The sequence below is a fragment of the Euphorbia lathyris genome, chromosome 1, assembly GCF_963576675.1.
Source record: "Euphorbia lathyris chromosome 1, ddEupLath1.1, whole genome shotgun sequence".
NCBI classification, from domain to species: domain Eukaryota; kingdom Viridiplantae; phylum Streptophyta; class Magnoliopsida; order Malpighiales; family Euphorbiaceae; genus Euphorbia; species Euphorbia lathyris.
In genome coordinates, this window is record NC_088910.1 from 116,533,887 (window position 1) to 116,553,930 (window position 20,044).

Consider the following 20,044-nt stretch of genomic DNA (forward strand, 5'->3'; position numbering starts at 1 on the left):
AAATAATTGTGTCAACAAGAAGTTCATTCTGATGTGAAAAAGAGTACATGAAAATGTAAACTATATGTACAAGGATTCAACTACTGCTTTTATAGTATTACCGTGATCATAGGCACACATGGAAAACATGGGAATAAGCTTAATTTGTACCTTCCATACCTCAACTATTTTCTTCTTATTATTCCACTTTTGCCCTCATCCACTTGACATTTTACTCTCTTCAATGAAGCTAATTTTAATATTTTTTTTCCTACTACCCAACACTGAACAGAAAACCACAACGTTTTAGATGAGCCCTACTCATTGCTTCATCTCCTCCTTCCTTTTATAGGCACACACATATTTGAGCCCTAATAAATTCAATAGAGCTGCAAATAAGGATTTAGAAGTTCTAAAACTAACATCATCTCCTAGGGACCTAAGGACAAACAAATAAGAAGCTTTGGACAACACTACACATCATATAACTATGAAGGAAATACAAGGAGAATTCAGCTGAACTATTTAGCACTTCAATAAAAGATTCAGTTTAAGCCCGCCGGGTTGAAACTTCCACCGCCCAAGAAAAAGGCATCTCTAAATCATGATACTGAAATGGAGATGACATATAATATAAAAATGGCAAAATAGAGGTCATTCTCACCCATAAGCACTAGTTCGACCTGGAGAATAACTTCCATAAGCTGCACCGGATAGAGGTTTAATCATATCATAGGCTTATTGACTCGTTTTGATTCTAAAATATCATATATAAGCTCTTTAATAAAGACCAGATAACTGAAAGCTATGAAGATGAAAGTAAGAATGGCAATGGTCTATAATTTGATTGATTAGCTTTTCAAAATGCTACCAAAAGATTTAGAATGCTTAAAAGGCTGCAGCTCAATGTGTAGATAAACCATGAACAAACATTGTAAAATTCGGCAGTTATTAAAGCTGAAACCTATAAGAAAAAGTATCTATAGACAATTAACCAAGAGACTTTCAAATTTATGCTATTTTCAAGCTGTAACTGAGTTCTGTCTCTTTTTGCCAAATGCCCCATTGCTCTTCGCTATAGAACATCCGGAAACAAACCAACCTGTAGGCAGAACAATTGCTTCGCAAACTGCTTTCACGGAAGATTAAAGTTCCATATCTATCACTCGTACCTTTTCTATGAGATATACACGTCTAGGTCAGAAATCTTTGACTCGGCAAAGTCGCCCATGGTATAAAGATTCTTCCCAGCATCAGCTGCAGCACATAATAGCTCCTCCTTGCATTTTGATGTCATTTTGGCATCTTCCTCAACTAGAATTCTGTGGATAAATTGATCTACCTATCATAAAATTAGAAATTAGGATAAGTATTCCCTTCAGATATATTAACGCATATGAGGAACTTCCAATTTAACACACATTGAATGAGCATACTACCTCTCGCAGATCGGAACAGATCAGAACCTACCCGGCTTTAGACAAGCAATTAAGTGCCTATGAAATAAGCTATAGCTTATCTGTGTGTAAGAACCCATAGAGATTACCTTCACTGGCTCTTATCCCATCTTTTTGAGTTGTGTTGTCGCACTTGACCCTGTGGTTAGCTTGGAGGCTTTCATACACCCTCCAGTTTATTGCCAAACAGCAAATGATTTAGGGGTTTCCGGCGCAAATGAATAGTAGAAAAAGGCGATTCCTTCTGTTTCCTCTTTCGAACCGAACCAGAAAGTTTTCTTAAGCATATAGTTACTTTTTTTTCTTGAAAAAAGAGTTCGCCTGCTTATGAGCCCTAGGCTTTTCCCCGCAAACTAGTTGGTTTGGTTCCCGCATGGCATAGCACAGAGCTGAAAGGGCAGGTATTTTCGGGAAAGAGATATTACAGTCTTTGCAAGAAGCCAAACTCCATGTTTATGAACCTCCACCACTGGCATTTCCATTCTGCTCATATGAGAAAAAGAACAAAAACTCAAGCTAAAGAAAATTAATAGTAAAATCCAATGTTAGTGAACTGTCTTACCCAGCTGGTGCTGTTGGCTACCTTCATGGAAAAAGGTGTTCATGAAAACAAACCTTGACAATATCTTGCCTTAGTGCAGTTAATAAACGCGACTTCTTAATTTCAAATGCTGAAGCAACAACTAAATGTTCCGTGAAAGCCACAAATCATAGACCTGGAGCTGGTATAACAAATACATCCAATAAAGGAACTGGTCATATTTTGAATCACACATCGCTTGAATAAAACATAAAAAGCAATACTTTCACCACCTTAGTTGCGACTAGACGATGCTCGTATTACCAATGATATGTTTAACAAAATAAACTAAGATAATATTAACGACTCTCAATCACAGATATTTCAACTAAACCTCCATAGTAGTCAAACATGATAAACTAAAACCATGTTATTAAAAATAAAAATATGGAAGAAATTTGGTTATATTAGGACTCACCAAAATAAATAGGACGTGTATCTACTTATTTGTCTACTAACAATGTACTATAACATGTTTAACCTCTAAGCCTAGCCACTGTTTTTAAATCCAAAATTGAACACTTTACATATATTTATTCCTTTTATATCATTAAACCAACATCCCAGCTACTACATTAACCATCCTAATGAATAAACTAATAAGAAAAATACAAAAGGTCCCTTTTGACTCCAAAAATTAATTAAAACTATATTAGCATAACTAGACCTCCAAATTAAAAGAACATAATACAAAATAAGCCCCAAATTAAATTTCACAAATGTGATACATAAATACAACAACTCTAAAAATTACGAGATTATACTCCATAGTGTACTATACCCATTCTGTGAAAAAAAAATAGAAAAAAAATACTATAAAAAATGATCTTCAACAACAAGCAGTTTCTTAGTCTCCGTTCACTATAAATAAAACCAATCTTACACATTCATAGTAAATAAAACCAATCTTATCCATTCACCGTAAATCTCCATGGTTTTTATTTTTATTATATATAAATATAATATCAAAGGAACAAAAACCAAATGTGCAAAACAAGCCAAACAAAGGAGGGGGTTAATAGAATAAAGATAGACAATTACCTGAACAGAGGAGATTAAAGAGAGGACAGCAGAGCAGAGTAGCTTCGAAAAGTTCGAAACTAGTGTATGAACTGAAAATACAAGGAAGACGTTATTTATGAGATACAAAAACTGAGGAAAAATACTACATCAGAAGAACATATAATGAACCAGCATTGAACCCTAAACCCAAAAGGAGAGAAAGGTAAAACATACCTGGAGATAAGATCGAGCACAGATGAAATAACATTGTGAATCGTGGAGGCGAGAACGAGCAATCGGCGCCGATGTTGATGGAGGTGAGGAGGAGAGTTGGGTGGCGGCGTTCAACTTGGATAGAGAGAAAGAAAAGTTAGGGTTAAGAATGAAAAGTTAGGGATGAAAAAGTAAAAAGAAGGTATATATACTCTTATGTTTTTTTATTTTGTTAAATGATAGAATAATAGTTTATATTTTATTTATTTATTTATTTTAGTCTCCTACACATAAATATGTCGGTGAAAAACCCAATTTGTTGGTGAAATCCCCGACACTAAAAATCACCTATTAAATATGTCGGTGATTGGGGCGGGATTAATCCCGCCAAATATCCCCTACACATTTTTAGAATATGTAGGGGACTGCGTAGGTAATGTCCGACACACAATATCTGTCGCTGATTCCGACAGAAACTATTGTATCGGTCCATTCCGTCGGTGATAGCGTTTTTTCTTGTAGTGGTTTTGAATCTCCACCTTAGGATTTAATCATAACACAATTTTCATGACAATATTTTTTTTAATTGGGTTTGAATTTTTTTTTCCTGCAAGCAAATGAAGCTACCTGCCCAACCTTATGAATATAATTGTTACAAAAATGGAAGGCAAATCCTGTCCAGGTGAGAATATTGGTTTAGTTCAAGGGACCAAATCCTCTCTGATCCAAGTTGCTATATATGAAAAACAAATCTAAGAAATTAGCGTTACTAAAGATATCTACTCCTTTTAAGTCGAGCAATTTTAATGTTTTAGTATTTAATACACCAAAACAACGAGGCTAAAAAACGTTTCCAGCCTTTACGGGCTAAACTTCTGAAGCTAACTCCAACAATAAAACACAAGGCTAAAATTAGTCTCCAAAAGTAAATTTCTGGCTCCGCCACTGGTGTCTAGATCAATGTTTTGTAACATATTTATCTCAATACATAAAATTACTAAACTATTTAACATTTCTTTTGACATTAATGATCTCAAATAGTTAGGATTCTAAAAACAATTGAAAAATTTGGATAAGAATCTACTGCTTTAACAAAATCACGAATTTCAAATGTTACATTGACAATTTTGGCAAACATCTTATGTTGTCATTTTAGCCAATGAGACCGCTCTAATCAACATTCCAATTAACTCTAAAACCCTCAATTACAACCATTTCAATCTTCTTTAAGCTTAAAATCTCAAACTCTCAATTTTAGACTCCAAGCATTCAATTTCCTACTTGTTTTAAAAAGAATTTGTCACTTAAATTTCCAGCCATCGCTTCGTCACATTTGTCCACCATTTTTGAAACAGTTTCCCAGCTTTTAAACTTGGTTTTCTGGCATTCGCCATAAGTTTTTATGATTGAATTATTTGAATTACTCCAGACAACGTTTCTAAGATTTCAGCATTCGCTCAATCGTTTGCACTACAAGAAAAACATGAGTTAATGACTAATGTTAATGACCGAATAAAAATAGTCATTAATTAAAGACTAAAATCAGTAGTTAACCATATTGTTGGTTGGTAATTTTATCAAAAGACGGCCCCAACTTTAATGCACGCTTTAGCCACTGCATCTGATCTTTAAAGACTACAGTTTAAGTCAGTAAATTTATTCAATTAAAATTAAAACAAAAATAAATTATTTATTAATATTAAAATCAAGACACTTTAATGCCCATTGGACCCCCTCTTCTAATCACCCCATTCGACATTTCCTCTCTCCAACCCTAATTCTTCCATTCGACCCCCTCTTTTAATCTCCCTCACTCTCTTTTGTGCTGGTTCTCGATCCCCTCTTTTAATCTCCCTCGCTTGTATGTTGCTGGCTTGTGGCCATTGCAGCTGCTGGAGACTGTTGCTGTTGACACCAGAGGAGGAAGAGAGATTGATTAGGGTTTCAGACTGCGCATTCGAGTTCAGAGACCTGATGAGGCTTCAAGGGGACAGCGGCCAACAAGTGAGGTTTCGGACAACAGAACACTACGAAGGTGAGATGAGTTTGTGATTCATATGTTTCTTTCAATTTCTGGTCTTTTAAGTTGTTTTTTACGTATCTCAAATTGAATTCAAGTGACCATGAAGAAGATCAGAGTGTATGATTCCAAAAGACTTCTCAAGCAGCACTCGAAGGATCTCTCTAGAATCAATCTCAAGATCTGCTCTGTTTTGGTATTTTTTGTGTGAAAACCCTAACTATATTCTCTATTTGTAACTCAGGGTATTTATAAGTGTTGCCTAGTAGCTTGATGCTTATTGATTAAGTGTTATTCTATTGTTTGAAATAATCTTAAATTGATTTAGAAAGCATGATCTAGAGTTTCACGTGGTGGAATTTTTCATATATAAGATTTAGAGTTGTGGTTAAAATTTTGGGTTATAGGTAATGAAGTGTCTTGACTTGTGGAGGTAGCTAGTGGTGGGAACTTGATTGAAAATTTAATTAACTGAATGTAAACTAGTCCTCATATGATGAAATCCCAGTATAGTTTTTGTGCATCAGAATTACAAATATAGTTTGTGTGCCACATAATTGAAAATATAGCATGTATGATTTTTCTCATTTTTATTTGGCTATTAATACTCTGTTCATTTGTTTTCTTTCTTTTATAATTGGTAACTTTCTTGGCTACATTCTATTTTGTCTAAGTAAGAAATTCATTGATCTTTTTGATATTGTCGATTTTCAGTTTGGAAGATATAAAATAGAGAGTTGAAGGTGCATATTGTTTGTTCCCTGTTTTTCTATTTCATCAGTAATATTCTATTGAGTCTAAGTTTCCCCATTTTTTCTGTAGCTTGTAAGAATGATCAGCAAGTAAATAGGTTTCATGTCTAAATAATGTCATTTTCTTTTGCAGAGCCTATTGTTATACTTATCATTTAAAGCTAATGTTTTCTTAAATTTTTGGTGCAACTGTGAACTGTTAGATAATGTCATTATTATTTTCAGCAATGAATCATAATCAAACCTAGGTAGCATGAATTTATTGATAAAACTTGTTGTGGTTATTGAATTGTTGATATTCTTGTTTTGCATCTATTATTAAGGTGTTGAATTTGATGATGAGAAAAGACTGGTCAAATAAAAATATGTATCCGTTTTTCTTTCCTTCTTTGTGTGAAGGTTGTAGTGCACTACTAGAAGTTGAGAATTGTTATATTACAGTTTACAACTTAACATTGTATGCATGTGGCTTCATATTTAAACTTTGGCTTTTGAATGCAGCCTTTACTTCTTAACTATAAAGTTTCGAATAATTAAACTTTGATTTCCCTATGCATGATTCTAAGGAAAATATGAGGATACCATCAAGGAATGTACAAAAGCACTAGAACTAAATTTTGTCCTATGTGAAGGCTCTAGTTAAAAGAGGAGAGACCCATGAAATGCTATAACACTTTGAAGAGGCAATAACTGGTAAGTGTTCAATTAATAGTTAATATCTTGCATTGTGTTTAAGAATTCATATAATTTGTCTTTGTTTCATTTACATCTCTTTAGTTTGTCTTGAGTTCTCTATTTCATTTTTTCGTTTTGGTTTTATAAGCACTTTGTTTCTTTATGCATGCATGGACGGAGGCATTACTACACATCTTATGCTTGTTGGAAATGAATATGGTGTATTCATGTCTTCTTGTTGACTAAAAATATGAATAGGTAAGCTAGCAAACATGTTTTTGATGCTTTCTGTTTACTTGGTTGTTTCCTTCAATAGTAATTTAGCAGATTATCTTAGAAGTTAGAACAGTAACATGATAGGTTAATGTAGATTCCTCGGTTGTTTCAGGATCAACGAATGTGAATAATCCTTGTCTCCCCAACATGCACTTTGCCATGATGTCTTCTCTTTTCTCCACTATAAGATTCTCATTCTTAATTTGGGTTCTCCACATCTCAAGCACAAGTCAAACAACTAAAATGAAACCGTCCTTAAATGTTGGTATCCTTTGTTTAATCTATTTGCTGGTTAAAATTTTAGGTTGCTTCAAAACTTTGAAAGTAAAAATAACTTGGTATAGAATATGCATAGTTCATGAACTTATCTATATATTTTAGCATGTTGCATAACTTACCTATATAGTTTTCAAATTATGCTACATCATACTTGTTGCTTAACATATAATGATGATATCTATGTGCTTTTCTCACTCTTTTTATGTTCTAATTGTTTAATTTCTGACTGTTTTTATTTTTAACCTTTTGTTCAGGAACTATGTATATTGGTGAATGACTACTTGGACCGTATAAATATAAATGTTCCTATCTACTTCCCAGCAGGTATACATTGTGGCTGACTTTTCACTTTTTCATATTTAAAAATAGGTATCAAGCTTGACATTATAAATCTGAGTTATCTTATTTAATGGATGATAACCTTGTGTTGTTGAATTTTGCATAATTTTGCAACTAATATGCAGAATTCACTTTGAATTTGATTCCCCTTAGCCTTGCCATATTTGTTGCAACTAATAGTTTTGATTTGACAACTTTTTATTCCTCCTTTAAGATAATGGTGTGACTCTTGATAACATCCAAGTAACTTATTTGTATAATGGGTTCCAATTGTGTCTTGCTTATGCTTCCATGAGATGGATGTATGTATTTAGGAATGTGATATTACAAAGTGATAAGCATAATGTTAATATAAATTACACAATTCTTGTTAACAAACTCTTTATTGGCAAACTTTGAATTAGCTGAAGAACAAGACGAGCCTCCAACTATTGGTCCAATGGAATTTGAATAGTTTCCATAATTCAGAATTTTTTCAGATGTTTTTACTCTTGAGTACTCACTGTTGCAACTTTTTGACACGGTTATCATTTATAGGTTTTTGTTTAGTCTTATTGATGTATTCTTGAACAACATTTATAAATTTGAAAGATGTGATATGAATTTCAACAGTTTTATTATGCATTAGACATGTTTTAGTTATTTTCTCAATTGGGAAGGAACTCTCTTCAATCCAAAATTATTCCTGTTTTTGTGCAAATTAATTAATTACAAATAAATAAGAAAAAATAGGCCGTTTACCGACGGAGTAATTGGTCGTAAATACATAAATTCTGTCGCTAAATTAAAGCTTGGAACTATATCTGACGCAAGGTTAGGGACTGCATTTTACTGGTTGGGACTGAATATTTAGTCGGTAATTTAGCGACAAAACTTAAATACTACGTGATGTTAGTCGCAATGTTTGCGACTACATCAACTAAATCGTCAGTAACCCGTTACCGACCAGGTAGTTACTGACTGAAGAGATTCCGTCGTTAACTCATTAAATTTGGTCAGTAAACTCATTTAGGGACTGAATTGCGACTGAATTTTCATTCCCTAACTGCTGATTTCTTGTAGTGTTGGTTTTCTAAAAAGTAAGTTTAAAGCGCATAATAACAATCCAAAAATAATAAATTAATTGAAAACTAATTTTCTTGACATGTCCCCACAAAATCTACACACATTAAGATTGATTTGAGCATATTTTGCTAACAATATTATATATAATCAGTGAATTAAAACTTCAAATTATTTAGTGTTTATAAAATTAAGAAAGAAAAATTGATGCTACGCTGTGAAATTGAAGAATGCAATATGCTTTGCTCCATTATAGGCATGTTCTATCTTTCCTTGAATGTTGTTTTTATTATCATCAATGGGTTCACACTGATCTCATAGAATTTTTCATGGTAAAAAGTATAATTAAGCCCCTGAATTTTAATTGTATTAAGGATCCTTTGATTCTATTATAGATTCTGTCCTTATTTAACTTTTCCATCTAGTTTGGACGGCATGTATGGTTAGGGCCATTAAGCTTAAATTGACGTGGAAAAATTAGAATCGACAAATCGATCTTCCAAACACGATCTTCCACTCTCCCATTTTATCATTTTCAGCATTAGAATCGACAAATCGATCTTCTCCTTTTCCAAACTCTACGGAAAATTAAATAAAAGCCAAATCATAACAAAATCAATGTGAAAAAAATAATTGATCAGAGATTTGATCTTTAAAGTTGTGAGACTTAATTATTATTATTATTATTTTTGGCTATTTTTCATTCTGGCATATATTTTCATATGAAGCATTGTTAACAGTGACAGTGACAGATAATAATAATAATAATAATAATGAAAAAGCAAATGGATCATAAATAACATGAAGATGCAGAATATATTTTACTAAAAATATTATTGGATGTGTATTCATAATTTTCATATATAATAGAACTTCGCATAATTAAACAATATATATAACATGTTATTTAACGTTGAAGTTGATCAGTAATGGGTTGGGGTGGTTCTCCAGGTCCGGGATTATGAATTGGGTTTGGTCCGGTAGGAGTTAATCTGAAAGAATGACTATATATAAGCCGGGATGGGTTGGGGTGGTGAGCTTGGTGCAGGGTTATGAATTGGATTTGATCCGCCAGGAGTTAATATGAAAGAATGACCATAAGCCGGGTTGAGTTGGGGTGGTGAGCTAGGTCCGGGGTTATGAATTGAGTTTGGTCTTATGAAAGAATGACGGCTGATCTGTTGAAGTTCCGTCTTAATTGGGCCAGGAGATACTCTAGAAGAATGACCATAAACTCGGTCTGACAGTTGATGTGGTGGAGCCCCATTGTGATGAGGTGGGTGAGTACGTGGTCCTCCGTAATCGTCAAGAAAAGGATTTGCAGTAGAAACTTGGTCTGACTGTTGACGTGGTGGAGCCCCATTGTGAATAGGTGGGTGAGTACATGGTCCTCCGTAATCATCAAGAAAAGGATTTGCAGTAGAAACTTGGTCTGACTGTTGTGGTGGAGCCCCATTGTGATGAGGTGGGTGAGTATGTGGTCCGTAATCGTCAAGAAAAGGATTTACAGTAGAAACTTGGTCTAACTGTTGTGGTGGAGCCCCATTGTGCTGAGGTGGGTGAGTATGTGGTCCGTAATCGTCAAGAAAAGGATTTGCAGTAGAAACTTGGTTTGACCGTTGTGGTGGAGCCCCATTGTGATGAGGTGGGTGAGTACGTGGTCCGTAATCATCAAGGAAAGGATTTACAGTAGAAACTTGGTCTGACTGTTGTGGTGGAGCCCCATTGTGCTGAGGTGGGTGAGTACGTGGTCCTCCGTAATCGTCAAGAAAAGGATTTGTAGTAGAAACTTGGTCTGACTGTTGACGTGGTGGAGCCCCATTGTGAATAGGTGGGTGAGTACGTGGTCCTCCGTAATCGTCAAGAAAAGGATTTGCAGTAGAAACTTGGTCTGACTGTTGACGTGGTGGATCCCCATTGTGAATAGGTGGGTGAGTACGTGGTCCTCCGTAATCGTCAAGAAAAGGATTTGCAGTAGAAACTTGCAGAGTTAGAGCAAGAAGGACAATGAGAATCATAGCTCCTAATTTTGATAAAATCATAGCCATGGATAAGTGTATTGAATTGAATGCATTAAGATATCCAATTGGAGGGATATATATACAAAAACTGAAAATGTTAAGAGGATCCGATACTAAACATTCAATTTGCAAGTACACAGAATTTGTTTTTTTATATATAGCAAATATGATCAGAGGAGATTTAGTCCCTTGAACTAAACCAATATTCTCACATGGACAGGATTTGCCTTCGATTTTTGTAACAATCATATTCATAAGGTTCAGGGGTGTTTACATGAATCTGATCAGTAAATGAATTTGGTCATTCATGGTTAGATCTACGCTGATTAAATCCTAATGTGGAGATTAATCAGCCTAGATATTAAATATTTAATTGCAAGTATACATAATTTGTTTTCATATAGAAACTTGGATCAGAGGGGTCCCTTGAACTAAACCAATATTCTCACTTGGATAAGATTTGCCTTCCATTTTTGTAACAATCATATTCATAGGCTAGAGATCCTCTAGAGTTGAAATCCTCTAGAGTTGGTGGAGTTATATACATCTCAACCATTAATTATAAAATGAATGGATGAGATTTGATTGATCAATAAATGACTAATTAAATATTAAAATTTATCAATTAAATCTCATCCATTAATATTGCAATTAATGGTTGAGATTAAAACTCCACCAACTCTAGAGGCTTTTCAACTCTAGAGGATCCCTACACATATTCATAAGGTTGAAGGGTGTTTAAATGAATCAGATCACCAAGTGAATTTGGTCATTAATTGTTAGATCTAGACTAATTAATCAGTTTAGTTTAGATCTAACTGTGAATGACCCGATAAGATTGAATAATTAATGAAAATCAATGAAAATACAATCAATTAATTACAAATCCGCTATATATATATATATATATATATATATATAGAAGTAAAGATCATCTTTATTATTATTTTTTTTATAAATAGAAGTAACAGATCAGATCAGATGAAGTTGGGTTGATAATATGATTTTAACTAACAATACAAATTTTAATCATGTTTAATATTCTTAGAATTTGAAATGGTACAATCGCTGCTCACATTATAAGTTTTACATAGCAATGAAAAATTATTTATGTTTGTGCTGTTAAAAATGAATTTAGTTATCCTCATGATAGGTGTACATAAATATAAAAATTGATCTTAAAACACTAATAAACCCGTATTTTTTTTTGGTAACCCTTCGTTAACTGTCGAACTGATGAATATGTTTATAAAACTTACACTTTTTAAGTTGGTAGGATCGATATCCTAAGTATAAAATTAAAAAAACCGGGTGTCATTCAGTTCATGGAATTGAATATAATAGAATACTATAGAATATGTATTACCAATAAATAGAATAGGAGAGAATATTAGAATATGTATTTTTTAGAAATAATTATTCACATTGTTTCGTTGATGGAGTATGATAAAATTGAATAATTATTTATATAGTTGAAAAGATAATCTTATAGTCAAGTGTAATTTCTTATTTATTGTAAAATTTTAATTATTACAATCAATTATTCAAATATTTAATATGTATTATTTTAGAGAAAAAAACGTGAAAACAGTAAAACCAAAAAACTAAAAAAACACATGAAAAACGGTTAAGATACGAAAAATTAAAATAGTAAAAACAGGAAAACAAGAACATGTGAAAAAATGTAAACACAAAAACAGAAAAAAAAACATGTAAAATAAAAAAATGATAAAAACACGAAAAACAAAAAGAACGAAAAGAACACAAAAAATGAAAAGAAAGAAATGAGGAACGTGATTATTATAAAGGCGAATTCGAGGATGAGGTTGAAGAGAGGAAGAGAGAGAACGCTTCCGAAAATGAAATATGTGAGGATGGTGAACTTTGTCGAAGTGCAAATGAGTTTGATTATGATGAAGATGATAGAGTTTACCATGAGGAGTTGAACGTAGAAGAATTGAGTGGAACCGGTATAGGACCGCTTATAAAGAAGACGAAGATGAGATTTATTATGATGAGAGTGAGGTCCGGTGTGTTGAGTGGGATCGACATGGAGCTCCGTATGAAGATAGTGAGGGTAGATTCCATTGTTATGATGAATTGGAAGATGTTGAACGGTCCTACAATGAAGATACTTATGAGTATGATGGAGGTAGGTTCCATTATGAAGAGGAGTTGGGAAATGCAGATTGGAACCGACATGAAGAAACTTATGAGGGTGGAGAAAGTTGGACCCAAGATAACAATGAATCGGGAAGTGTTGAGTGGAGTCAAGATGAAGAAACTTATGGAGGTGATGATGTTGGCGATGAGCACAATGTGTATTTCACGATGAAGGTGCTAATGTCTAGTGAAGAGGAACATAGCCCACGAGATCAATTATTTAGAACTCGATGTTTAGTTCTCGGGATGAAGTTTGAGATGGTGATCGATGGAGGAAGCCAATTGAATATGATTAGTCAGTCCGCTTTGAGTAGTTTTGGTTTGGTTTTCTAGCCATGATAGGTCCATATTTATACATATTTTTATATCTTAATTCCCCAGGGTTTAGTTTTAGTTTTGTTGTTTAGGTGCAAGTTTACTTTGTTTTTTGTTTTGTAGGTATTTTTGAGACTGAATTTCAAATTGATGGTTTAAATGGTGATTCTATGGAGTTTAAAGAGAATTTGAAGAAACTTGTCAAGTCATGTGCTGAAAAGGAGTTTCAAATGATGATCTGTCATAACCTATGCCTGTGGATCAATGAGCATTTAATGGAGAATTGATGACTTATGTTATGAGATTTTTAACATATATAATATTTATGAGATTTTAACTCTATTAGGATTTTCTTAAATAGTCCTAATTAGAGTTTAATCCTAAAGCTGAGTTTCTTTTAGAGTTTAATTCTAAAAGGGAGTTTCTTTTAGAATTTAATTCTAAAGGAAAGTTTCTCGTAATATTTTTATGAGGAATTAATAAGAGTCAGTTTTTCTCTCTCTTAAAAGCCAAGAGGCACAATTGTGAAAGCTATAAAAAGAGACAATCAGAACCACATTTGAGGAGGACACACATAAAAGAAGACACACACAGAGATAACAATAAAAAATATCAAAAGAAAAAATATCAAGGGATCTTCATGCATCATCATTCTTCCATGGCTTCTTCTTCCTCCAATATGAACTAATTTCCAATTTCTAGCTAGAGGTTTTTAGGTCTTGAACAATCAATTGGGAGATCATTCTGTAATTAATCTTTTTCATCTATTTCAAGTAATCAATTTCTATTCTGTTCTTGTTCGTATTGCATGATTTAATTGAATCCTTGATTTGATGATTTACTTGTAAGCATTTTGCTAATTAGATGTCCGTCGCGGGGGTGCCAGCCTGGCTGGGATGTCCGTCGCTTTCCTCGGTAACCAATCTTTAATCAAATTTTTTTTGCTAATTAGATGTTTAAATACGTAATCGTTTAATTCATCTAATGCAAGTAGCAAATAACATAGTTAACTGTGGACAAGCTTTTAACCTATGTTGTGAATGTAATTGATATGCTTTAAATAATCCTGCTTTAGTGATTATTGAGTAGAATTGGTATCTCTTTCATACTTTAATGCTTTCAATCAAATTAAATTCCGAAGCTTGTTTGGAACTGTTTAATTGATTAGGGAAAATTAATGAGCTTTTCTTAATTGTCCAATCGGTAAGAAGAGATAGGTTGTTAATGCTTTTTAATAACCATAGCTAATTTATTTGAAGGGTTGAAATTTATATTTTCTATGATCGATGATCAATTGTTCAATTCAAGACTCAAACCTAACCTCTAGCTAGAATCTTTCTCATATATATTTCTCAACTATTTAATTTTTCTCCTATTTTATTATTATTATTTATTATTTTCTATTTATTTCATTCTATAAACCAAAATCCACCCCCCCTTTTTACTTTTAATTGTTAATTCTGCAAAGTTATAATTCTACCAGTCTCTGAGGATTCGACCCTACTCCATATTTACTACAGTTTTTGGATTCCAAGAGTAGGTATTTTATTTTTGGTGAATTCGACACTCATCATATTTTGGCGTCATTGCCGGGGACTGGTGTCTTAACAGAATTATTTCTTTTCATATTGTGCTTAATAGTTTATGCCTCGTTCTTCTCGTACATGTATACCTATATTTGATCCTAAGATAGAGAAAACTGCTCGTCGATTAAGAAAGCAAGCAAGAGAAAAGAAAGAAGCGAAGTCACCTGGTTTGGGCTTGGCAATTGATTCTTCAGAATCCAGTTCATCAACTAGTGATTCATCAAGTGAATTCGAAGAAGAAATAGAAATGGCAGAACAAAGTCTCAGAAATTTGGACAATCAGGATACAGTCCAACAACCTCTCTGCATTGAATACCCTGATCTAGAGGTAAATTTTGAATTAAAATCTGGTTTAATACACTTATTGCCTACTTTCCGTGGTCTTTTAGGTGAAGATCCACACAAGCACCTTAAAGAGCTACATGTGGTGTGTTCTAGTATGAAACCACGGGATGTCATAGTGGAGCAAGTCAAAATGCGTGCTTTTCCATTCTCATTAACGGATAAAGCCAAAGACTGGTTGTATTATCTCCCACCTCGATCCATCAATACATGGACCGAGATGCAAAAACAATTCCTTGGGAAGTTTTTTCCAGCTTCAAGAGTTACTTCAATCCGAAAGGATATATCTGGAATTTGCCAAATCACTGGAGAAAATCTTCATGAATATTGGAACGATTCAATCAATTGTGTACTAGTTGTCCCAACCATCAGATAAGTGACCAACTTTTAATTCGATATTTTTATGAAGGTCTAATCTTGTTTGACAGGAATTTGATAGATGCTGCTAGTGGTGGAGCCTTAATGGACAAAACTCTCACTGAAGCAAGGAATCTAATTATAAGAGTTGCTGCGAATGCTCAACAGTTTGGCTCTCGCCAAGATGTGTCTGAAATTAAAGTGAATGAGGTAAGTAGCTCTTCAGTTGAAAAACGACTTGATATTCTTACTTCACTTGTGCAGAAAGCATTATTGGGAAACACTTAACAAGTTAAAACTTGTGGAATTTGTTCGAGTCCCGACCATCCAACTGATGTTTGTCACACTCTCCGAGAGGAAGAACAAGTCAATGCTATGGGGAATTTTCAAAATCAGCAAAATTAAAGGAGATATGACCCATATTCACCTACTTATAATGCCAGATGGAGAGATCACCCAAACTTCAGTTATAGTCCAAAGAACAATAATTTCCAACAACAAGGTTGACCTATACCACAAGTTCCTATACAACAAGCTCCTCCTAAGCAAGGTATGACTTTAGAACAAATTGTTACTGCTACGGCTACTAATGTGCAACAATTTCAGCAAAACACTTTGACATTCCAACAAGATACCAAAATGATCATCCAGAACTTGGAGAACCAGATGAGCCAAATGGCAACTTCAATAAGCAAGTTGGAATCTCAAGCTTATGGTCATCTTTCATCCCAACTCGAGGTGAATCCTAGAAAGAATGTTAGTGCTATCACGTTGAGGAGTGGCAAAGAAGTGCAATCACATGATAAATCAATCTCAAAGCAAGTTATGGAAAAAGAGCTAGAGAGAGAGGAGGCCATTCCTAAGCCGACCTTAAAGGAAACAACATCACCACCCATTGTAATTCCTCCCCCATTCCCAAGTCGATTTTCAAAATCTAAAAAGGAGGATGAAGAGAAAGTGGTACTAGACTTGTTTAGAAAAGTTCAGATAAATATCCCTCTTCTTGAAGCAATTAAACAAATTCCTCGTTATGCTAAATTTCTTAAAGATTTGTGTACTAATAAGAAGAAATTGAGAGGTGATGAAAGGATAAGTGTAGGGGAGAATGTTTCTACGATAATTCAAAATAAACTTCCCCCTAAATGTGAAGATCCAGGTATGTTCTCTATCTCTTGCAAGATAGGAAATGTTAGAATTGGAAAATCTATGTTGGATCTAGGAGCTTCAATTGATGTTATGCTACGTTCTATTTATGCATCTTTAAATGCTGGACCTCTAAAAGAAACGGGCGTAATAATTCAATTGGACGATAGAACTAATACTTATCCCGCTGGGGTGCTAGAAGATGTACTTGTGCAAGTTAATGGTTTGGGTTTTCCTGCGGACTTTTATGTTTTAAATGTGGATGATGATGATTTTCCTAAGTCTTCACCAATTATTTTAGGGAGACCATTCCTTAAAACATCTAAAGCTATAATTAATGTGCATGAAGGTACACTCACTATGGAGTTCAATGATGAAGTGAGTAAATTTACTATATATAAAGCTATGAAATTTCCATGTGATGTAGCTTCTAATTTAGCTAATGATGTGCTAATCCCATGCATACGATTTTTGACAGTAAATTTTCTGAAGAAACATTGCAAGTGGAGCTCAAAGAGGTTTTGTGTAAGAAATGTGATCCTAAGATAGAATCCGAGGCCGTAATTGGTAAATTCAAGGTTGTGTATCTAGGTGATAATGAAACCATTCCGGTGATCATACCAAAAGGAATACAAGAGGAAGTGTTGATTCAGGTCTTCAAGGAACACAAAAATGCCATTGGAATTACTTGAGTATTTGGCATAATGTCTAGCCAAAGACGATAAATAAAGGCGCTCTTTTGGGAGGCAACCCAAATTTCTATCCTTTTACTTTATTTTAATTTTGTTTTATTTAAATTCAGTTTCAAAAATAAATTCGTGTCCTTGTGTTTTGCACATTAGGGACGATGTGTGTGTTAGTGTGGGGGAGAGGTGTTTTGGAGAAAATTTTCATTTTTAGTCTTCATTTTAAATTGAGTTCTCTATGTTTAGTTTGTTTTTTGTGTTTTCATTTGCATTTAGTTAGCTTGTGTTTTAGTCAAATCGTGTTAATCATATTCTCCTTAACTTGATAGTTTAATTAGCTCATATTATCAAAATCAATTAAAACTTATGATGAGTGTTGGATTTAGTAACAGTTGATTTGGTAGTCTTTATTTTGAGTAATCCATTTTAACTGAAGCGATCAAATTGATTGAAAAGTATGCAAAGCTTGGTACAATTACCCTCAATTTCTGTGAGCTTTTGAGCCAATGGAGCAATTTGCTTAAACAACATCAACGTTTAACATTTGCTCCAATTTTTTTTATTATGTGTGAATTCATACTTGGTTTGCAACTTTGGAATTTGCATCAAATGCTTTTTGAGACCACACGTTTTTAGTCATGCATTAAAGTAAGGAAGGAAATTAGGATTAACCACTTGACTTAAATAGCCTAACCCTTTTTCATTTTTATCTCTTAGATAGCCAAGTTTGAGCATTTAACCTTTTCTTTGTTGTATACACTAAATTGTTTTCCTTTTTAGCCAAACACTAACTTTTACCCTTAATCTTAAGAGTTGGTAAGCAAGTTAGTTCTACAAGTTTTTTTTCCATAAAATGTATGCACTAGTCATTGTTCTTATATGCTCATATCATTCGAAAGGAGGTTCCTCCTTAAAAAAAAAAATCAAAAATAAAAGTCAAGGATGTCTGAAATTTTGTCTGTTGCACTTCAAAAGTTCGACAGTCAGTCTTATTTTTCGTTTCTATTCAAAAGAAATAAATTCTCACTTTTGTTTATCAGCTGTTTGTCATCGATATTTGACAGCTGAATTTGTCTCTTGTTTGTTGGATGTTATGTTTCACATCTTTTTAGCAACCAATTTCGTTCTCATCTTTTGTTTATTCACTTCTATTCAAAAGAAATAAATTCTCAGTTTTGTTTATCAGTTGTTTGTCACCAATAGTTGACAGCTGAATTCGTCTTTTCTTTGTTGGCTGTTTTGTTTCACATCTTTTTAACAACCAAGTTTGTTCTAACTTTTGTTCCTTTTCTATTCTAAAAAACAAAAAAAAAATGAAAAAATAAATAAAAAATGAAAAAAAAGAAGAAAAAAAGAAGAAAAAAAGTTTGAAAAAAAATATATATTCAGTCTTGGTAAATTTTCTTCCCTTTCTAGTGCAGATGTTAATAGATTTAGTTTCTTTTGATTTGCTTGCTAATTTTTTTGATTGTTAGCCTAAATTTTCCCATTTTCCATACCTTTAACCCTAACCCCGTTATAACCCTTTCAAAGACATTCGGATTTTTGTTTTGATTATATAACAAAGTGGTCGAGATTAGATTGAAGTGCAAATTCATGGTAGTTCATTCCTTGTATAGAATCGAGAGCTTCAAGTATATTTATCCCTAAACACGTGTGTGAATTGAGTGACCACCTTGTAAGAGTTATCAAGCTTTGTGTATTTGATTTAGATAGCATTGTTGAACTTGATGTCTTACTTAACTATTGAATACAAAATTAACTGTGAAAACTTCTGATATTTTGATTATTATTGAGATTCATTTCCATAATGCTTGGTAATTCGAATTTGATAGTTTTGGAGGATATTGATAATTTTTTTTTTGTATTTGGTTTTAGTTTTGTTCTTGCTTAGGGACAAGCAAGGTTTAGTGTGTGGGAATTTTGATAGTTCCATATTTATACATATTTTTATATCTTAATTCCTCAGGGTTTAGTTTTAGTTTTGTTGTTTAGGTGCAAGTTTACTTTGTTTTTTGTTTTGTAGGTATTTTTGAGACTGAATTTCAAATTTATGGTTAAAATGGTGATTCTATGGAGTTTAAAGAGAATTTGAAGAAACTTGTCAAGTCATGTGCTGAAAAGGAGTTTCAAATGATGATCTGTCATAACCTATGCCTGTGGATCAATGAGCATTTAATGGAGAATTGATGACTTATGTTATGAGATTCTTAACATATATAATGTTTATGAGATTTTAACTCTATTAGGATTTTCTTAAATAGTCCTAATTAGAGTTTAATCCTAAAGCTGAGTTTCTTTTAGAGTTTAATTCTAAAAGGGAGTTTCTTTTAGAGTTTAATTCTAAAGAAAAGTTTCTCTTAATATTTTTATGAGGAATTAATAAGAGTCAGTTTTTCTCTCTCTTGAAAGCCAAGAGGCACAATTGTGAAAGCTATAAAAAGAGAAAATCACAACCATATTTGAGGAGGACACACATTAAAGAAGACACACACAGAGATAACAATAAAAAATATCAAAAGAAAAAATATCAAGGGATCTTCATGCATCATCATTCTTCCATGGCTTCTTCTTCCTCCAATATGAACTAATTTCCAATTTCTAGCTAGAGGTTTTTAGGTCTTGAACAATCAATTGGGAGATCATTCTGTAATTAATTTTTTTCATCTATTTCAAGTAATCAATTTCTATTATATTCTTGTTCGTATTGCATGATTTAATCGAATCCTTGATTTGATTTTTTACTTGTAATCATTTTGCTAATTAGATGTTTAAATACGTAATTGTTTAATTCATC

At 33.2% G+C, this 20,044-nt stretch overlaps 2 long non-coding RNA genes across 4 annotated transcripts; one reads left to right on the forward strand and one right to left on the reverse strand.

Moving 5' to 3' along the window:
* Positions 1-661: 661 nt before the first annotated feature.
* On the reverse strand, positions 662-3,389 carry LOC136213998 (uncharacterized). 3 transcript variants are annotated; one of them, XR_010681112.1, is made up of 6 exons: positions 3,253-3,389; positions 3,058-3,128; positions 1,999-2,158; positions 1,526-1,919; positions 1,152-1,321; positions 662-1,081 (listed from the first exon to the last, which is right to left on the reverse strand). It is a non-coding gene; the product is annotated as an uncharacterized lncRNA (long non-coding RNA). The 3 variants fall into 3 exon arrangements; XR_010681106.1 differs by having other exon boundaries at positions 662-1,321; positions 2,052-2,158; XR_010681100.1 differs by having other exon boundaries at positions 662-1,321.
* Positions 3,390-4,982: 1,593 nt separating this feature from the next.
* Positions 4,983-7,962, forward strand: LOC136214019 (uncharacterized). Its single transcript, XR_010681123.1, has 4 exons — positions 4,983-5,266; positions 5,350-5,447; positions 6,570-6,696; positions 7,488-7,962. It is a non-coding gene; the product is annotated as an uncharacterized lncRNA (long non-coding RNA).
* Positions 7,963-20,044: the final 12,082 nt, after the last annotated feature.